General features: G+C 35.5%; 1 long non-coding RNA gene across 1 annotated transcript; it reads left to right on the top strand.

Annotated features, from left to right (window-relative positions):
- The first annotated feature begins 6092 nt into the window (after positions 1-6092).
- LOC143260762 (uncharacterized) lies at positions 6093-15786 on the top strand. Its single transcript, XR_013035059.1, has 2 exons — positions 6093-6247; positions 14605-15786. It is a non-coding gene; the product is annotated as an uncharacterized LOC143260762 (long non-coding RNA).
- Positions 15787-20620: the final 4834 nt, after the last annotated feature.

Below are 20620 nucleotides of genomic sequence, written 5' to 3'. Positions count from 1 at the left end.
TCCATCCCTTTGTCTGTCCTTTCGTTTCCTCGTTCCCTCCGACACGCTTCGGGTTTCGATCCAACGGGATATTTCTTCTTCTACTTCACTCGGCCCAACCCCCTCTCCGTGTCGAAGAGAACGCGAGATTATTTACCGCGTCTTCGGGTTACGCGAATTTTTCGGTCGCCCGATTAATCCCACCCCCGCATCGCACGACCCGCACTCGGTTACTTGGCCGGTCCTCCTCGCCGAGGGCTGCTTTTGGTTGTTCGTCGCTGGCGGATACGTTTGTTTACCCACCGAGGATGTCACGGATGAAATTTAAACCGCGCGCAAATTTTCGGGTAAAAGGTACTCAGGGTGAAAGTTCACACATTTGAGCTCTTTTAGATATCCTTGAACGTTTGACTTTCTTTCATGCGGACCATAAGATATATAATTTGTTGAATTAAAGAGTAAAACGAAATTTGAAAAGTGAAGTATTATCCTAGTTTCTCTTAGGCAATTATTATTGAGGAATGCATGGTGGTGCAGGGGTGTAAACCATTTTGAGTTTGTTAAAATCGTAGCAATATTTTATCATTTTTTCTGATACGAACGCGAAGGAGATGGTAGATTTAGAACATGGTATTTGCAGTAGTCCTTCAGCTTGTAAACAAAAATGAACAATTTGGGAAGAGGAAATACGATTAGTCGAGCCTCGCACCTCATTTGTATACTTGTTGACAATCGGTAACTATAAAAACGTGCCAAGTCCATTTTTGTTTACGAGTTGAGGTACAATTGGAGAGAATTCACTATATTTTGAAAATTCTACCTGCTTTTCTAGTAAATGTTATGCAGGCACTAAAAATATTTACTCTTTTCCTTTACCTTAAATTGCGGGACAATGGTCTACGCCACCGAGATAGGGGCTGCATGGATTATCGCTGCATTAAGAAAAAAAAATGGCCAACTGATTCGTAATGCTCCAAATTTTCATTTAATTTCACTGTTTACAAGAAAAATTGCAAACTTTCACCTTGATTTAACATAAAAGTTAATTAATTAGTTTAATGCCTTTGATTACTCCGGATTGAACATCAATTTTGATTCACTTGAATGCACCGAAAGTTTAGGTAGGTAGCAACTACTTGAACGATGCAACGGGGATAGTTTGCATTATTAAACCATGTAGCAACTGGTAACACCAACTTTATATCGATAATATTATCATTAAACAGATTGGTTTTGTTATAAACATAGCAAAAATTATGTTGAATGTAATATTCTGGTTAAACATAGATTTTATTATAGATATATAACCTTTATAAGTTCCCAAGAATAAATGAGTGAAAGATCGTTCCACTTTTGTTTCATATTTCATTCATAACTGCATATTATACGACTAATGCAATAAATTCAAAGAAAGATCGAACAATTTACAGAAACGAAGAATGAATCGATTTTTATCTGAGAGGTAATTCGATTGTTTTATTAATATAAAAGTGCAATAAGTAGACTTTTCGAATCTTTGTGCATTTATAGACAAAAATCTCAATAGGTTAAATTACTAATATTATTAATAGATTGCGAGAATCTCAATGTAAAATAAAAATTTTCTGCATATGTTGCGGAAAACAAGAATCATTCAGGACTTTATTTTTTTCTTGAATAACCTTTGTAAATTGTAAATAATATGTGGATACTCAATTCGCTCAATCCCTCTGTGGTCTCAAATTTCAGTTGCGGAATGATATTTCATGTAATCTTACGTTTTTTTTTAAATTTTAACTTCGAATCTGACATGTATATATAAAACTTTATATTATATATATATATATATATGATAATAACTAGCTATATTGATTGGTGCGACATTAAACTTTCAAAACAACATAACAAAAGTACGTATGTTAATACTGGTGTTAATTAATAACAACATTCCCAAATCTGTGATTATAAACTGAAGACGACATTTGCCGGAATAATAAAGTTTGCTACGAATTTTCTATTCATATCGCTTTATCATAAACAAATTCAAGCATCTAGCAACAGCATCCGTTGCTAGAATAATTATGCGGCAATCCCCTCGTGCAATCAGTTCCCAATCATTCGCGCAAACTTTCGAGCACATCTCTATCCGATCAAAATGCTCGCGGGAGCACAATGATTACCAAACACTGTTGATTATCCACAAACCATAATATACCTGATTATACAATGACCTAGTCTAAACTATACATAAAACAAAATCATTAACACTAATACAAACAGTTTACTTTACATTTATTCTTTGCTGACATAATGAATTCTTTTTAGTTTTAATCTTCATTATTAAAAAAACGTTCGTATTCAATTTATCCGAAATACAATAATCACAGGAATCGGTTCAAATTTTGAATCCCTCAATAATATCGCATTTCGATGTCTCATCATACTAAAATAGTAATCTTAACATGCACAGATGGAAAACGTATATTATACAATTACGTTTATTTATTAGAAAATAAAATAGTGATGTATAAATTGTACGTAATAGTAACATAACCCAACACAAAAATGTGAAAACCAGATTTTCTACATATAAACAGTAGCTCACGAAGGTATTCGAACGCCTTTCAAAACGCAATAACTTTTTTAAAACTGGTCTAAGGGACTTGAATTTTTTTCAGATGATAGCAGGTCTAGTCTACCAATCGATGACCAAAATGTTTTTTTTTTAATTTTGCTATTGGAATGACAAAAAAAATATAAAAAACGAGAGTTTTTTAACTTTTTTATCCGAGCCTATAACGAAAAGTTAGAAAATGCCTCTCGTAGATCTCGGTAACTTATATGCATCCTGAAAATTTCATCGAAATCGGTTGACGTTGTTGAGTTATAACAAATCAATGATAGCAAAAATAGCAATTGTATCACGATATTGACCAAAAACTGGAAGAAATCTGCAGTTTCTTACATCTTGTAGCTCGACTCATATATATAATATTATTATTATTATTATTATTTATATATATACGATAATAATATTATATTAATACTATGAAATTAATATGAGAACGTTAATGTTATTTAAGATGATAACGTTATTATCGCATTAATCGATCAAAAAGGTATATAGAAAAACTAGGGTAGTGGAACCGGTTACTGTATGGTAAACACAAAAATTAAAAATTTGTTTATTCTTTTATTTTGTTTATTTCTTAGCAAATAAATTTAATACGTGTTATTCAATAAATATAAAGTTAATCAGATCCAAAAACAAAGCAAAAGCACAGCAATTGGTTACTCACTGTAGTGAACGCCATTACCCTAACGTGTGTAAGAGGAGTACTTTTAAAAATGTGTTGAAAAAAAAAAGGATTGCTAACTGATACTATTAATTCGATTTATCGTTTTTGTGTTTAATGAAATTAAGAAAAGACAAACCGGAATATACGCTTCCCACAACAATTGTACACATTTCCAGTTAAAAATGCATATAACTGTGAGCAGAAGTTTATACTAATTTCGACCGCTGTCCAAGCGTTCGTGGATCATCGTGCGGACCGTTATTTTTCCTAGTAACTAACAACAGACGACATGGAACGAGAGGAGCAGACAACTTGGAAAGACTGGACCCCCGGGGTGTTCGGGATAATTGCGAGAAACAAGGTCGTCTTGTTAATCGGGGTCTATTGGAAGGACCGCCAGAAAATTTACTTACGATTATCCTACTTATTCTAAGACAACGCCTTTCTTCTGTGCGGCCAACCCGAATTTAATCCTAAGACGCCTAAACAAAGAGGCGGTCGCGTTCCCCAAAGCCGTGTCATTCTCTCCAATGTTCCATTCTTTCTACGAAATCTTCTTTGGCAATCTGTCCCCCATTAACAACACTCTCACTAATCCAACGAACGGGCCATGTGGTCATCCTCTTCCTGACATCTCGCTCTAATTCACTTCCGTCGTTCTGCGACGACTACCTGTTGTATTTGTCGACGATCACTGCACAGGCTATCTCACTTGATGCTATTAAGTAATTTTCCAAGTGGTGTTGTTTTTTTTTTAGAAATGTCTTCTCTCTTTCGCGATTCGTGGAGTATTGATATTACTTTTAATGTATAATATTTTTATTATATTTATTAATATTCTAAGTAAACAATATTATAGTTAACCCTTAGCGCTCCACGCGTTTCTCGAGTACTACCTACCAGCAACTCCGGCACATTTTTGGAGCAAAGCGTCTGAGATAAAGGAAGTCTTATTTTGAGCGGAAATGATTACACGTCCTTGAGAAAGCGTTTGATTTTATTCATTTTATGTTGCTAAGTATAAAAATAGGCAAAAAATGTTTTAATCGTAATGGTATCTACTTAACATTGTGCGAGGTCGGTGCATCGACATCGTGAATTGTGACCGAAATTTCCAAGCAGCAAATGCATCCTCATCGAAATGGGTAAATTTACTATTAATGATATTCTTCACAATTCTTAAATAAATATATCCCTCGTGTTCTTTGACGCAATTTATTATAAAATTAGCATTGCGAATCGTCTGTTGAATTCTGTTTGGATACGGAATTATTGAAACAAAAATATCTTTTGCGTGAGTTTGCCGGAATTTTTTTATTGTTAATCTTCACTGGAATCGGCTCAATTAATAATTAAATTAAATTAAAAATTAGTAAACATTTTTCAGACATTCTAAAATAAAGTTGAACAGCGTTTTTCTGAAAAATATCACTACCAGCAACTCCGGCACATTTTTGAAGCAAAGCGCCTGAGATAAAGGAAGTCTTATTTTGTGCGGAAATGATTACACGTCCTTGTGAAAGCGTTTGATTTTATTCACTTTATGTTGCTAAGTATAGAAATGGGCAAAAAAAAGGTTTTAATCGTAATGGTACACACGCTAAGCATGTTTTTACTACAAATAACAATTGTCAACGTCGTCAAAAACATCTTCAGTGTAATCATGCTAAAAACATTGGACTCCGCAGCAGAGCCTTCGGATTTACGGAACAAATGACGGATGTCTTCATAGCGGAGCCAACGGGGCGCTAAGGGTTAAATAATGGTCAAAACTCGGGCAAATTTAACAATATATTTAGGGACCGAAGGTTGATGACCGGAAAGTCCGCGAGCACGTTACGATTTCGGAGCGACCTCCGAAATCACAACCGCCGATCAGTGCTCGCGTCGTATGTATGCGTGCGTACGTGAGCATCGTGATGTAAACATCGCGACAGTGCTAGGACGATCGGCGGGCGTTAGACGCTGATCGAGCCTAATGGTCAAATTCGAAAGGAGACCGTTAGACACGCGACGAGCATCCACACGATTACTTTTACGCTTACATATAGCTTTCAAAACATATAATATTGTCTATGAATGACATTCGTAATCATGAACATTACACAATATCATGATGTTAGAATGACGATGAGTATCGAAATTAAATAGGAATTGATTAAGAAATTACAACACTAGAAATATCAGTAAAAATTAATGTTTGCAGATTTGCTTAGATTATTTTCATTAATTTAGGTACATTGCTGAGGAAGATAAATGAACGGCGAACAAATAAATAGTCTTTAGTTCTTATTTCTTAGTTATATCTAATACATTTATTTTTGTATGCTTAAGATCAAATGAAGGTCATGATTAGAATGTAGATTTTTATGCAATATGAAACATGTGCATGAAATAAAACAGACTCGAAACAAGCAGCAAGATTAAAACCATCATCTGTAATAGAATAAGAACATGTCTATGTTATAAAATATTATACACAAATAGCGTTGATGAAATAAAAAAAGGCTGAAAGAACGCAACAGGATTCACACGAAACAACGAAACTGACTTTTACAAGCCGTATACACGACCGCAAAAAGAAAAGGATAAATAACACCAAAATTTGTTTTCATGAAATTTTTTCATGAACATTTATCTGATAGGTATATTTGCTCTAACGATAACGACAATGACGTGTGTAAATTAAGATGGTAATATCAGACGGGTCGGCATTCTCCAGCTAGGAACAACTGGAAATATATTTTTGCTCTCCTGCCGTCCGATTTAAAATACAACGGGTAACGATGTTATCGACTTTTTAAAACATTATGCGAAAGCCTGTCCAGTGCATCGCGCGTCCGCAGCGCTCGCGTTATTAAAAAGTAAACCCGACGTTTTTAATCGGAGTCAATCGGATCGGAAGCTTCGACGGTCATAAATCATTCGACTGTAATAAATCGACGCCTACCTGTAACAGACGAGATGCAATAAAAGCCGTGTAAGGATGGGTAAGAGGAGTGATAGCGCGCAAATTAACTAAAAATGACGGTCGTAAATTACACAGGGCGTGCCCCAGGTACGAGTTCTGCTACCGTGTTTCGACAAATTTGTTTCATTTCGGCCAGTCCTTCTATTTTAAAGGAATTTAGAGCCGTTTCACAACAAAACAAATATAAAATAGCGTTCTGCTCGCATGTAATATTTTCTGCGTTGGCAAAATTTGGGTTACGTTCTTGTGTTAGGTCTTTCCGAATTTAACAATATTTATACTTCGCTAGTCTTTCGCTATTATACTGTAATAATGTAGTTAGTATTATGTGCATAATACTAACAAAAAGTTATACGAATAATATCGCGAATTAAGAATTAAGTGTTACATTAAATCTTGAGGGTGTCTTCGTTTTAGTCTTCTTACTGTATCGTTGCAACAGTTTTAGATAGAGCAGTTTAACATTGGGTTTGTTGGAAATTAGGTTTGTGATTGATTTGTACTAATGATACGTATAAAACAGCAAATATCACGGTGGAAAATCAGAAAATACTTCATATTGCAATTTCAACGGAATGAATAGATGAATGCCGTGCAAAGAATTCAAACAATTGTTAAATTTAATCGTCTATCATAAAATTAGACACAATAGCAGCGAAAATCGTTTTCCAACAAACTTGGCAAATACAGATGAATTTTTTTTCGTTTCCACCGACCACATTTCCAACTACAGGATGGATATACCGACATAAAGGCGGAAACCTGTGACACACCCAGTGTATCGACTGTCAACAGGTAAAATCAGGTAGAACATCGTCGGACCGAAGTACGAACGTGATCTTACCGCGAGGATTTCACGACGCGAAAGCGCGTTCAGTGAAATTTCGTCCAATTAAACCGTAAAATTCGGTATAATTACTGGAAATTCGATCGGCGCGGCGCGAGGCGCAGGCAAATATTAAATTTCCGGGATTTATTTAACGAAACGGCGTATCTTCTGTCAATCATATAAAGGTGCGGGCGTACAGTGTCGTCCACGATCCGTTCCCTCCGTGCGCCACGATGCTTTATAATGCAAATAAACCGTTGGGTGGGTCGGTGCTCGTCGTTCGTGACGCAACAAACCGGATTTTTGGGAATATCGTGGCAGCGTATCGCGCGGAGGGGAGAAAAAACTATCTCTTCCGTGGATGATTTTGAAAAACAAAATGCCTCGTTGGCCGAGAGAAAAAAGCGACGTCACCGTTTTACATACGGCCGAAAAATGGAGGGAAAAACGCGTTGCCGAGAGTTGATGGACGCCATAACGACGTTAAAACGTTGTTCTAACAATGTTCGCGGAATAATAGGCTGAGTTGTAATGTGAAATACGTGCTTAATGCGAAATACTACAATATTGGAAAATCCTGACGTTGCGATCTATTCACGGCGAATTTGATCAGTTACATTCATCGTTCGTGCATGAATGTGCATAAGTTTCGTAGTTTCGCGTATATAAATTCAAAATCCATAAAGGAAGATGAGAAAACGTTGGTTTTGCTGTTGGACATGATTGTGAACAAAAAAAAACATTTTGTAACCTTCTACTCTACATTGGACACGCGAATAATATCAAACCATTGGATTTTTGGAAATTTGCAGTTATTACAAAATATGCATTTTGAGTTATGTACATAATGTATAACTTCTCATACTCGTCGATAAAATAACCTAGTTTTAATTCCAAATGCGGTTACACATGTTAAAACGATAAACAATTGTTTAACAATCCAAAAACTACAGTCACGCGTCAACGTTTTCGATGCTTCTGTCCTCATTTAAACGCGAAGTTCCGAATTCAATATGCAGTTCGAACAAATAACTGTAACAGCTTTCTATGACCGAATATGCGAATCATTTTATTCTACAAAACTGATAGTATTTAATCTTGAATACAATATCTAACTATTTTATTTTTCTTTTCAAACTTTTGTACACTACGCAGCATAGGAACGTTTCTCTTGTCTGTGTGATTATTTATTACTTTTGAGAAATAACACAATTACCTTCAACAGGTTACCTTCAACCTAAAAGAGTGTTGTTTTATAAGAATGACAAAAGTGAATTTATTTAGTCTATTCGCCGTTTTTATTATATTCTAAGCTTGACTAAATGAAATTTTTTGAGGATTTGTTCACTTGTTCATCTGCAATGATAATATAATTGTAAGAAAACTTGGAAGGAACGTTTTTAATTTACTTGTCTCTATTCGATAGCTTTTGTTCATTTGGATGCCTTCATTAATGATATGCAAAGTAAAAACAATTGTTTTTGATTTTTTATTTATCACTTTTATGTCGATAGTAACGCGACAAACATTAGCGGTCTGTGAGACCCTTAATAGTGGCAATGAGATTATAATTTAATAGGTGTAATAATTAAGGGTTAAGAAAGTATCTTCGTTATTTCAATAATTTGGAAATAAAAAATGTGAGACCGGTTATTTTGATTGGCTACTCCCTACTGCTAATATATCTTAGGCTTCAAGAACGGTTCTCGTGAATGGCCGAGACACCTCTCTAAATCATAAACCTACCCAAGAAACAATCGAGTCGGAGTCCGCCTGATCCCCGCAGGATGATGGCAAACGGGTAATGCTTAGCAGATGTTAACTCGAGTACCTAGGCATTAACGCTTTCGAAAATCGTGCCAGCATTCAGATAATTGGGAATCCCGACCGCACCGGTGTTTGACCGTCCCGACACTATTAAGATTATCCGTGTGATATACCGTCATTAGCCGAATCATATACCTGAATTGGCAACACCGGAGATCCCAGTCGGAACCGGCACGATTTCGATTTTCGTGCGGACATTTCGCTTCCCGAGTACGTGAAATAAACAAAAAAAAAGCGATGACTGAAAAATATGGAAGAAAAAATATGGAATAAAATTTTAATACGTGCAACAAAATGATTCGTCGGGCTGGTGCACGCGCAGCGAACGAATCCGTTCCTCGGCCAATGGGACGCGAATTTCATCATCGTTTAAATTGAACACCGCATTACACTGTCGAAATTCGTAAACACGATAACGTCTGGAATGTAATGAACTACTAATAAGCTTAATTCCCCAGCCAAGTAAGAACGGTAAATTTTCAGCGAATTAATCAACGTTTATCCGAACGTGCGTCACGCTCTTTAAAGTTGGATATTCTCGGTTTGCGTTGCTCTTCGCAGAACAAAAACTCTTAAAAAATCTCGTTACACCAACAGCTATTGAGAAGTCGTATAAATCAACGTGATTAGGTTAACGATTAAGTTTTCGGATCGCTAAACGATCTAGATTTTGCAAATGATTTTGAAACAGAGAAAGGAGATTAAAAGTTGTTCAATTCTTATCATCATAGTTTTGTACAAATATTTCAACCCTTCGCAGAAAAGGATATTTTTAAAGTATCGAGTTTAGGAACAAAGAATTAATTTCCATCGAAACAATGGGTCATAATAAGTTTGTTTCGTTGTTTCATTGTTAAGGTTCCAAAACTCGTATTCACTTAATCATACAATATCAAAATGTTCAGCAATCCATTGCATAGAAATGAACTCGGTGACATAAAATCAATTGTAAACAAATGATATTATAATTTGTAACGATTCTCCAGAGGCATTCGAGGGCGAGGGATCGAAACACCGCTCGTACGACGAAATCTGATTTTCCATTGCGAAAAATCATGTTATGTGACTGACAGCGTCTCGGACCTTGCACGAGACCCATCGCCGTCGGGTGGATCGACAATCGAACAATCGGTCGCCCGGGCCAACAAAAGGAACGTTCTGCAAACTTTTCGTCTCGCTTTTTCTTACCTGTCGCGACGAGGATCGTTTTCGTTCCTAGCGAGCGGAGACGGGATAAAAACGCGGAAGGTGTACCTTTGATGCGATCGGCGAGACTGAGGGGGCGCGGGCCCCCTGATAACTCGTGGGTGTAATTGTTATATCATGAATCTGTCGGCGAGGAAGGGGTGAGGGTGAATCGGGACAGGGGCGAATAAAGAAGGAGCGACGCAAAGAGGGACGGCGGTGCGGGGTGGGAGGCGGCAGGAAAGCGAAGAGGAAGGCATGCAAGGCGACGTTCTACAATAGGCAACATTAAATCTGCAAAAGAGAGAAGATTCTCTCCCGCGCGCGGCACAACGGGGCGAACGGGGGAGGGTGGAATCTGGCGTAAAGGAAGCAGATACAATTCACAATAGACCCGGCGAACCGGCTCGAAGATCAAACGCCGCCCCTGCGAGAGCTACCGACGCCCATAACTGGCGTAAGACTTCGTGAGTGTCGAAAGTTCGGTCATATCCGATCCGCAACCAGACGACGTGCATAAGTGTCTCGTAATAATCGAGTCCGAGGCGTCGGTGATCCGTTGGATCATCGACTTGAAAGCCGGATACTGTTGATCACTTGCAACCCTGGCGAAAGGTATTAGATTGGCCAATAAGTCATCGCGTCTTTTCCGATAGATGACAATACGGAAAAACGCAATCAATGACTTATTGACTAACCTAATGTGTACAGTAAATTCTCTCTAATTGACCTCTCAGCTTGTAAGTAAAAATGAATGATTTAGAAAGGGTGGAGATATTATTTATAGATATTTTATATATATTTATAGATATTATTTATAGATATTATTTTAGATTTAGAAAGGAGAGAGATTATTCGAGGCTTGCAGCTCGTTTTTATAGATGTTAACAATCGGCGGCTATCAAAATAAGGCGCAAAGCTCGAATAATCGTATCTTCTCTTCCCAAATCGCCCATTTTTGGGAAGAATTTGCTGGAAATATTGTTTATTTCATGCTTTCTAAAATTCTTTAATCGAGATTAAAAATAATGTAGACTATTCACACCCTATAAAATAAACATGCAACAAAACAACAAAATCCGATTATTCATCGTATTAAGGGGTGCTGAAAATATGATTTTTAGGAATTGCCTCCTCAAAGGTTGTAAAACTTGATTAAAAAACGTATTTTCGAATCTAAAATCGTTTATCTTTGGTAGTTACCTCGCGATTGTTCGATTTAAGAATATTTATCAATTATAAAAATTATGACCGACTTTCTATAGTGTCAATTTTCTTCTTTAGCAGTGACGTGATTAAAATCAAACGTCAACTGAAATGGTTAAAATCGTTTATACTAGCAAAAGTATTATAAATTTCGTTATAAATAAATCAAACTACTATTATTTTAATTATCCACATAGGAGCTGATGTGAAAAATTTGTTTATTAACAATACAGATAGGTATAATGATAAAACTCAATATACATAAAGTAAGTACTAATAATATAACATATTTACAAGCTGAAAAATGAAAAGATTTAGGCCTACCAAAGCATTTTCTATTTATTAATTTCTACCGCCATCTTCATCGTTCCAGATACTGAAAAATGCTTCATTGCTTTTTATAATGTTTATGTTAATATAAGCAATTAAGTTAATATTAGTAGTTAATATTAGTAGTAAAATTATATTTGGTAGAATCTCAAGAGTTTTTACCATATCATTAATACTTTTTTGAATTCTCGTCAACTCCTCTATCATATTTGTCTGATACAGTATATGCAATCCTATTTTTCGTTTTTAATAAACGCTTAAATAATTCTTTCAACAATCAAATATACGATTTTGATCAAATATTTCCCGTCCTACTATTTGGAAACGAAAATCGATTTCAATTATCTTGAAATATGCTATAAATAGACTGCAGGTCTTTACACATTTATGATACAATTTATAATGATCTCTAATGATCGAGTATGCCGATATTAATACTTAACAATATTTAATAAATTACTAAATAACCCTTTATAAATCGAAGACGAATAATTTACGATTTTTTTAACTTGTTCAACTCCGATAGCAATTTCATTCCTGAGTTATTCATTTTTAGAGTTGCTATTTAGAAGAAAATGATTAAGCTTATATTAATATCTATCACATTTAGCTTATATTATATCACTATCCACTGTCTTTACATTTTTTAAATTAATTCATAGAAATTAAATATTCTGATGTAGTTGTAAATGTTAACGTCCTGAGAAATTTGAACGACACATATTCGATATGCATACATAATCGTGTGTCTAATATTTATACGATAGAATGATTTATCCAAACTTGAAAATGAATTTCTGCGCTGATAGAACCAGTGTACCAAAATTACTTACGATTTGTTAAATACATTTGTTAAATGGGTTAAAAGAGTAATCAGTATAGTGTGTTGCGACTAGAAAAATACAGTTCTTTCATGGTGCCCTCATTTAGCAAGTATAATATGAACACATTTGGCAACATAATGGAAATCTAAATTTAGAATTATGACCAGATAGGAGGAAAATATCAAGATCCTAGCATAATCGCTGTTAATTACCGATTCGAAAATCAAAATTCTAGACATTTTACGAGATAATTGAAAGACAAATTAATAAATTAATAAATTATAAGATTTTCGCAACAGAAAACCGTTTACTAAGAATTCATCATATAGAAAGGATAGTAAAAATAAAAATTACTTAAAAACTCGAGACTGGAGAAAGTTAGGGTAATGCCAGTGGCTCGCTAGAATCACCCGGAGTTGCAAGAAATTGTAGATCTCTGGGTAAGTACTGCGTTGACAGCATGTTCTCTGCGCGTTCGCGAGAGGTCATCACAAATTGATCGCGAACCCGAGCGTCGAAATTTCGATGGTGCACAATTTGCCACAGTACAACATCGCTGGCTGTCGATGCTGCGTTGAAAAAAATGACGAATTTTCCTATCCAGTTTTACACCGCAGTAGCATTCTATTTCATTAGCGATATAAAAGGGGAAAAATCGTTTGGCGGCTGAATCCGAGCGATTAACAAAAAGGCTTTCGTTCGTTCCCTCGAATCTAATTAAATGTAATTTGGAATACAATTTCATTGATTACGATTAAATGATGTCGAAACACAGAAGTTGATTAACTTATCTTTTTTTCTTACGCAAGTTGCTGTCTGCTTGCAACGGTATTCTGCCGGCTTGTAATAATAAACACTGGGTTGTTCTTTTCCAACCAAACGATATAATACTGTGAAATTGAATGAAGAACTTCCGATCAAGTATTTACGTATTGGACTATGGTAATTTAACTATATAAATTGATACATAATTGAATCACATTTTCAAAAATGTTGATTTATGTCTGAAAATGTAATCTATGCATGCCAACATGTTAAAAAGACAAGTGAAATAAATTGTAAAGTTATTATAAATTCACTAAAATCTGAATTATCTTAACAATAAATTTGGTCATTAAACAATACACGTGTTTAGAAAACAACAACATTCCTCGTTTCTCATAATGAGGAAAATGTGACTTACATCACTCAAATCGGAAAACTAAAATCAATAGCTGCTTGAGAGTTATATATCTTTGATACCATTTGATTAACATATCGATATTGTTTACTGTATTGAACTACATGTAGCAGGTTAACTATTTTAAGTGAATACATTTATACAGCAATATTGGATAGCTAAAATCAATGATTGCTTGTGAGTTATATATTTTTGATACAATTTGATAAACATACCCGATACTGTTTACCGTTAACTATATATTTACGAGTAATTCAGAGATAAATAACTGTCAGACTATTGAAAATTGCTAAAGGTATATAGCGATGAAAATAGTATCTATACGAATAGTCTGAACAAAAAGGCTTTTAAATTTTGTCTCACTATGCTCACAGTGAAACCAGTCAGGCGAATATCGTTAAAAATTCTAAATATTACATACAAAACAATCTTCCTCGCATTTTGATCGAACATTATGATCGTTAATAATTCGTAAATAATTTCGCAATTACTCTATATTGTTGTCATAGTTCCACTTCACGAAAAGGACATTCCAGACCAAAGTTGGGCATTATTCGTATTATTTCGAATTACTTATTTAAAATTTAATTATACTTATCTAATATAATTATTTCAATAAATTCTTTCGGATAGTCAAAAGATATAGACGAATATTTAATTTGAATAATAATTATTCATTGTTTGTGACAAATTATTCCAGCTATTTATTCGAATAATTTTTCGCTCTTAATTCGAATAAATTATCGATTGTTTTCCAAATAAATTTCTGTAGAAATAAATCTTTCTTCGAATTCGAACGAATTGTTATTGGAATAAAATCTCATTCTGTTGAATTGTTATCTAGATAAACTTTTCTTCCATCTGATACTTATTCGATAATATTTGTTCGGGAGGTACGATGCACGTCATTCTTAAAAGTGTAATTTTGAGATAAAGGGTTTTAAAACTTGATGGTTTCTATAACCCGCGGACTTAATATTACTGTACCCTTTTAGGTCACAGGGCGCGGGATTGCAGCGTCGCAAGATACAAACCGTCGCGGATGAAAAAGTGGATAATGGACAGCGGACGAATATTAATAAAGGGACAAAGCGGAAGAGACGGTGGAAGAGCGTCATCAATGATCCGCGATGGGAAAGCGAGAGACGACGAATATTAAATGAATCAACGGCAACGATAATTGCGACAATAACCGTCCGTTCTCTTCGCCGTCGAAACGACGGGAGGAAGGTCCGTCGTGGGTCCGGTTCATCGGAGAGTGTAAAAACAACGAGATAATGCGATCCTCAAATTGGCCAGCGTCCTATTCTTTCAGAGAAAATTGTCGTGGAGGGAGGAACGAGTTTAGCGTGGATTCTATAAGGGAAGTCACGGTATCAAGGACGTAGTTATTATCCCCCGGGGGCACGCGCGTATTGTTACCGTCGAGCGAACCCGAGAACCATTGAATTTTCGGAGACAAACGAGGCGAAGATTGCGTGTTTAAGCAATCGACGTGACCGGGATCGAATCGAGCGGAAAGTAGAGGAAATAATCGGCAGATTCGAGCGCTTAATCTTACAATTATCCTGCCACTCTGCTCATTAGGGACGTAGAACCCGTCCATTTATCGAGCAGCCGCTGTTCGAACGCGTTACGCTGGATAAGTACCCGACGAAAGCATTTTTAATTCATCGTTCCTAGATGCTGGCTCGCGTACCACGTTCGAATATGATTCTAATCCGATAACTTGGGTATTAACCGAGTTAACGAAAACTTTTAACGATTAATTTCAATCTTAACAGCGAACATTATTTTTATTTGGTAACGCAAACGAAGCATAATTACTGTGAGAAACGTCAACGACCAAATTAATTGATGTAGACTTTATTTGGATCTGGTTAAGATTGACCATAAAGTATGACCAAAATTTAGAACAGAGCTGACATATGCAAGCTAATCAATATAGACCTACAAATGCGATTTAAATAAGATACATAAATTAACATATTAAAAAATTTTGAATACAATATATTCAACATTTAGGAGAACGGATTATTAATTTTAATAATAACTAAATACTGTTCCTAGATGTCAAATCAATTTAACCACCCGACATACAAATCGAATGAATCTCACTTCTCCACTTAATAATTGTATTACATAAGCTTAGCAAAGAATATAATATTTGCACACTGTTTCAAATATCTTAATTTCCTACCTTAATTTTCCTTTCCAAACTCCATACAAAAGTAGGATCGTAATTCAATCTTAATAACCAACACCAATAAAGAACGATCGAGCAATGAATAATACGATAATTGAATGATTAAATCCGTCAGCCACGCACATTGACGATCGCAATAAGAAACGCGCGTACGTGCGATCAAGGAGTTAATAAATAGAGATCGGAAAGACAATGAACGAAAGCGCAAAATGATGAAGATCAACGGAGATCTGACGGCACATTTAAGTGTCAACCCTTGTCTTTTTGTAAAACGGACGAAAAAATCGAAGTGGAGAAAGAATGCGACGACGGTACAATGGTAACCTTTTCGAAAACTATTCCCTTCCCGTTTTTTTGTTAATCCCGGATTCTTTTCAAGCGATAACAACGCGGTCGAGCAGCCACGAGGAGGTCGGTGGTCGGGGTTGGACGCTCTTTCGTGGTTGTATATCAGGGGCGTCGCGTTATTGGCCCCCGAGGCGCCACCGAGCTTTGTCGGGTGGCACGCCGTGCGCCGGATAAACCGAGACCGAAGAACCACTGACTTTTATAGGATAAACGGGGTAAAGACTACCCCCGGCCCCGTCTCTGTGGATGTACGCGGTTACACGCCGGCGACGACGTACGTACACACCGCAAAGTACGTTTGTACAGTGTCTACGCTCTGGGATGCCGAGGGACGGAGCTTCAGAAAGGGGAAGACAGATCGGTCGAATATGAATTGTGCTCGTGTTACTTTCGCCGACCTCGCTTTCAACGTTTTCCGTGCATTTCAGGGAGCAGCGCGACTTGCCGACGTCAAAAATCGATTCTCCCGTGTTTTCATCGTGCGATACAAAATGGTACGCATAGGGTTGCAACTATTAGTTGCAGACAGGAACTGAGATTTAGAGTGATTCTGTTAATAGATTTTGCAAGAAATTGATATTTCCTTGTTTTAATCAGTATAATACAAAGTAACGCATATAGCGATTATTAAGCTGCAGATTTTATATATTTACAGCCAAAATGTGTAGCTGAAATATAAAATTGTGAATACATATGAAGAATTTAACGATATTGTTACGCTGTTCTCGAGATTTATCACAATCACTAAAAGAAACAATTTAGTTTTATTAAATTTCTATTTCTTACGAATGTGTTGAAAATTTTTTATTTTGTATACAAATTCGATATCTAGTGATTGCATCCCTTAGTTTCAGACAAAAGATGTGCTCTACATTGATTTTACTAGTTCACGGACAATAGATTTTGTAAATAATAAAGTTACTGAGAAAAGTAAAATATTTATAAACTCATTCGCTACCACTGATTTCCACTGTTTATCTTCAATTTTAAAAGGTTTCATTGAATACAGTGAAATATTAGAACAATTTAATAAACGAATATTTGGATTCTCTGATTATTAAGCTATGTACGATGACTTTAAATACCAACGTGCACAAAAATAGTTTGTTCATTTTCATGTAAAGTACGAGAAGTAGCTTACTGGTAGACTGCGGGTTTTATACAATAAATGAATGAAATTATAAAAACACCAATACAAAATGATCGAGTGCACTTCTTTCAAGCATAGACTATAATTAGTCCGCGAATTTTATGCACTTATGGTAAAATTAGGTAGGTAAAATACGAAACTATGAAGTCGTCAGAAGAATTTAAGGATCTTGTTACACTGTTCTGAATTTATTGCGTCTGTTAAAAAAAAAGAAAAAGTACAACTTTTGTTAACTAAGTTGTTAAATCAGCGGTCCAATTATAATAAAAATGTTGAAACGTCTAAATAAATTCAGCCATACATTCAGTGTTAATAGCAGATACAGTTGTCAAAGATCCAGCAATAAATTGAAATCCAATTTTCGTTTAATTTGAAACTTGATGGAACGCTATATCGATCGAACTAATTTATGTTTAATCCCAGCTTCTGCAAATTGGGCCATAAAGATTTATATTTGCGTTAACATCGGCAGTCTATTTCTAATTTGACTCGATTTTGCTGTTTCCCATACGTTAAATTCTGCTAATATATTAATCGTTCTACATATAATCCGGGAAAATATATACACTTTTGCATCTGCTAAACCGATATGTAGCTAATTTTATTTGAGTGAATAATTGAGCAAAATAAAGCAGACTGCATACATTAGTTTGAAACCAGATAGGAACGATATTTCTACACAATCTTAATGCTATTCTTAAAAATTATCCTACATCAATTGTAAGAAGCAGTATCAAGAAAAATGTGTTTCTTCTTCTAATAGTTTTAATAAATCGAAAATAGTGCATAAACTTTGCAGTCTGCTTATTTAGAACGTTTATCAATACCTCTAAAATAAATCACGCAATAAATCTGAGCCAGTTATTCGTTTCAAGAGATTCGTGAGTTCTCGAAATGAATAGAACAAAATATGAACTTGTAATAAAATTGTATTTTCCGAGTATCAGCCACGGAACATTGAATAAGAAATTGTGTCCCTGTCGATATTAGCTCCACTTCGGACGACCTACGCACGCTGACTAAATTAAAAACGTACTTCGACGTTACGAAGTTAACTGTTAGACGCGTGGCGTTTCTACAATTTAAATTGTTTCTAGGTTCGGAATTGCGGGACACGGCGAATAGGAATAGCAATGCAAGGAGCGCGTCGCCATGGCGTCCCATAGAATTCGGTAGTGTCGGCGAGACAGAGAGGAAGATTAAAATGTACTTACCAACCGCATAGATAGATCGACAAAAAGGAAGGATGGATGGCGAGGGATGGTGGCTACGCCTCTGCTAAATAAACTAACCCCCGCGGGGGAGGGAAGGATCAGTGGAGACAGAGGGGGTGGTTACTGCGCGCCCCGGCGCGGCTGCCGGGATTTTATTAACTTCTGCACAACGACGACGCGCCGCGCGTTTCCCTCGGGTTTGAAAGAGACAGAGGATGCGGAGACCTCGTCTCCGACAAACAGCCAAATAAAGAGATAGTAATTATTGTGTTTGTGCCCGGTTTATTTCTTCGTTGGCCCGTGCCCTCGTCACTCCACCGTTCTCCTTGGCGCACAGTCGATCCTCTCCAACCTCTGTTTTTCCTTAAAAAATCACCACGATCCTCTTGGTAAAGCGTCCCCTCTAATTAATCCAGTAAAAGCCGTACTCTCGTCGACGTGTTGCAAACTCTACGCAAGAACGTGCTGGGTACAGTCGATTCTATGAAATTAACACGAAACCCTATCTGGCCAGTCAAAATGACCATTTTCACATTTTTTTGTTTTAACGTTGCTGAGATTATAAAGGCTCTTACATAGAAACTGATTTATAAATTTCTTAATCCAAATATACATTATGAGAGAAATAAGAAATTGTAAGAAATGTCTAAATAAATATAGTCTTCTTATCGTTACAAAGCAACGGTTGTCAACACTAAACCTACCACCGGTTGACCGGTTTCACATTTTTTATTTCATAATTATTGAAATCATAAAGGTGCTTCCATTAAAAATTGTTGAATATATTTCTTTATTCAGGCACACATTGTTATAAAAATTGTGAAAAATTTGAATAAATTCTATCTTTTAATTCTTATGAGACAATTTTCGTTAGTTTCTTTTAGACCTCACCTAATTGTTAGTCATTTTTAGGGCCCGATAGGCGTAGTGTTAAGTCTTTCTCAATTTAACTGAAATTATTTTAACACTGGTGTATCTTACAAAGAAAGATGTATATTTCTATATCTTGGCTGCATTCAATTCTGAAAGTTAGAGAACAACACTTCTTTATTCTTTTTTGTTTTGCATCGCAAACGTGGATAAATAGATCATCGATGTTTTGCAATTGTTTAAACGACTGATAAATCGAATTAGATGTCATTTTTATTGGAATTTGTTCGAATCTTGTTTTATATCTTAAAGTTCGTGGGGTACGAAATAGAAACGAAAATCAGTTGAACTTACAGGTATAGATTTTAGCATCTTAGAGCAACAAGAAAATTGTGTAATACAAATTCAAAATTTTCATGATTCTTTTTTAATTTTTCTCCATTGATCAATGTATATTGAATTGTGTTACTATACTATCGTAAATGTAATTGTAATAGTTTGTTTTCTTTATCGTTGATAGTTTGAGCTTGGCGAGAGAAGAAGTGTGTGGTTTTCGTTGAATATTTCTTTTATCAATTACCAGATATTGAAAACTGTTATAAATCTAGCATCACTGGTGTCACAAATCAAAATAGAAGTTGTTTTAAGGATCTACGCACGAAGATAACATGAGACGAAGAATATCATTGTATCGTTGAACAGATTCGACATCTTTTCATAAAAATTATTACATTTTACCATGGCACTGTTACAAAATTGCAATAATCTGCGATTGTCTATTTATTTTGTTATATCGATTAAATTTACAATATATCAATGTCTCTGTCCATTTAAGTTTTCATACCTAATTTAAGCAAAATTGTTAAACATATTCTATGCTTAAACAAAAGTATTATTTTATTACACGTTACCCTAAGTAGCTTCTTCGAACAATTTTCTTATGGAACAAATATTCTAGAAACCTTATAATAACATGCTTTTGATCGATCACCATAAAAAGTTCAATAAGAGAAACACTGTGGCATTGAACTGTGCATTATTTACATAAATATCACAAGTACGGAACACATTTGGAATATACATTTATCAGTAACAATTGTACAAAGTTCATATCCCATAAATTGTACTCAAACGAAAACTTCTATTTTCAGGAACTCTCTTTTACCTGTTCTGTTGTTTACCTCACACTGTGAGAATTTATATTTGACCAGAAACTGCGATAA

This window comes from Megalopta genalis, chromosome 19, assembly GCF_051020955.1.
Source record: "Megalopta genalis isolate 19385.01 chromosome 19, iyMegGena1_principal, whole genome shotgun sequence".
Taxonomy (NCBI): domain Eukaryota; kingdom Metazoa; phylum Arthropoda; class Insecta; order Hymenoptera; family Halictidae; genus Megalopta; species Megalopta genalis.
The sequence above is the reverse complement of the archived record's forward strand: the minus strand, read 5'-3'. Positions and strand labels throughout refer to the sequence as shown.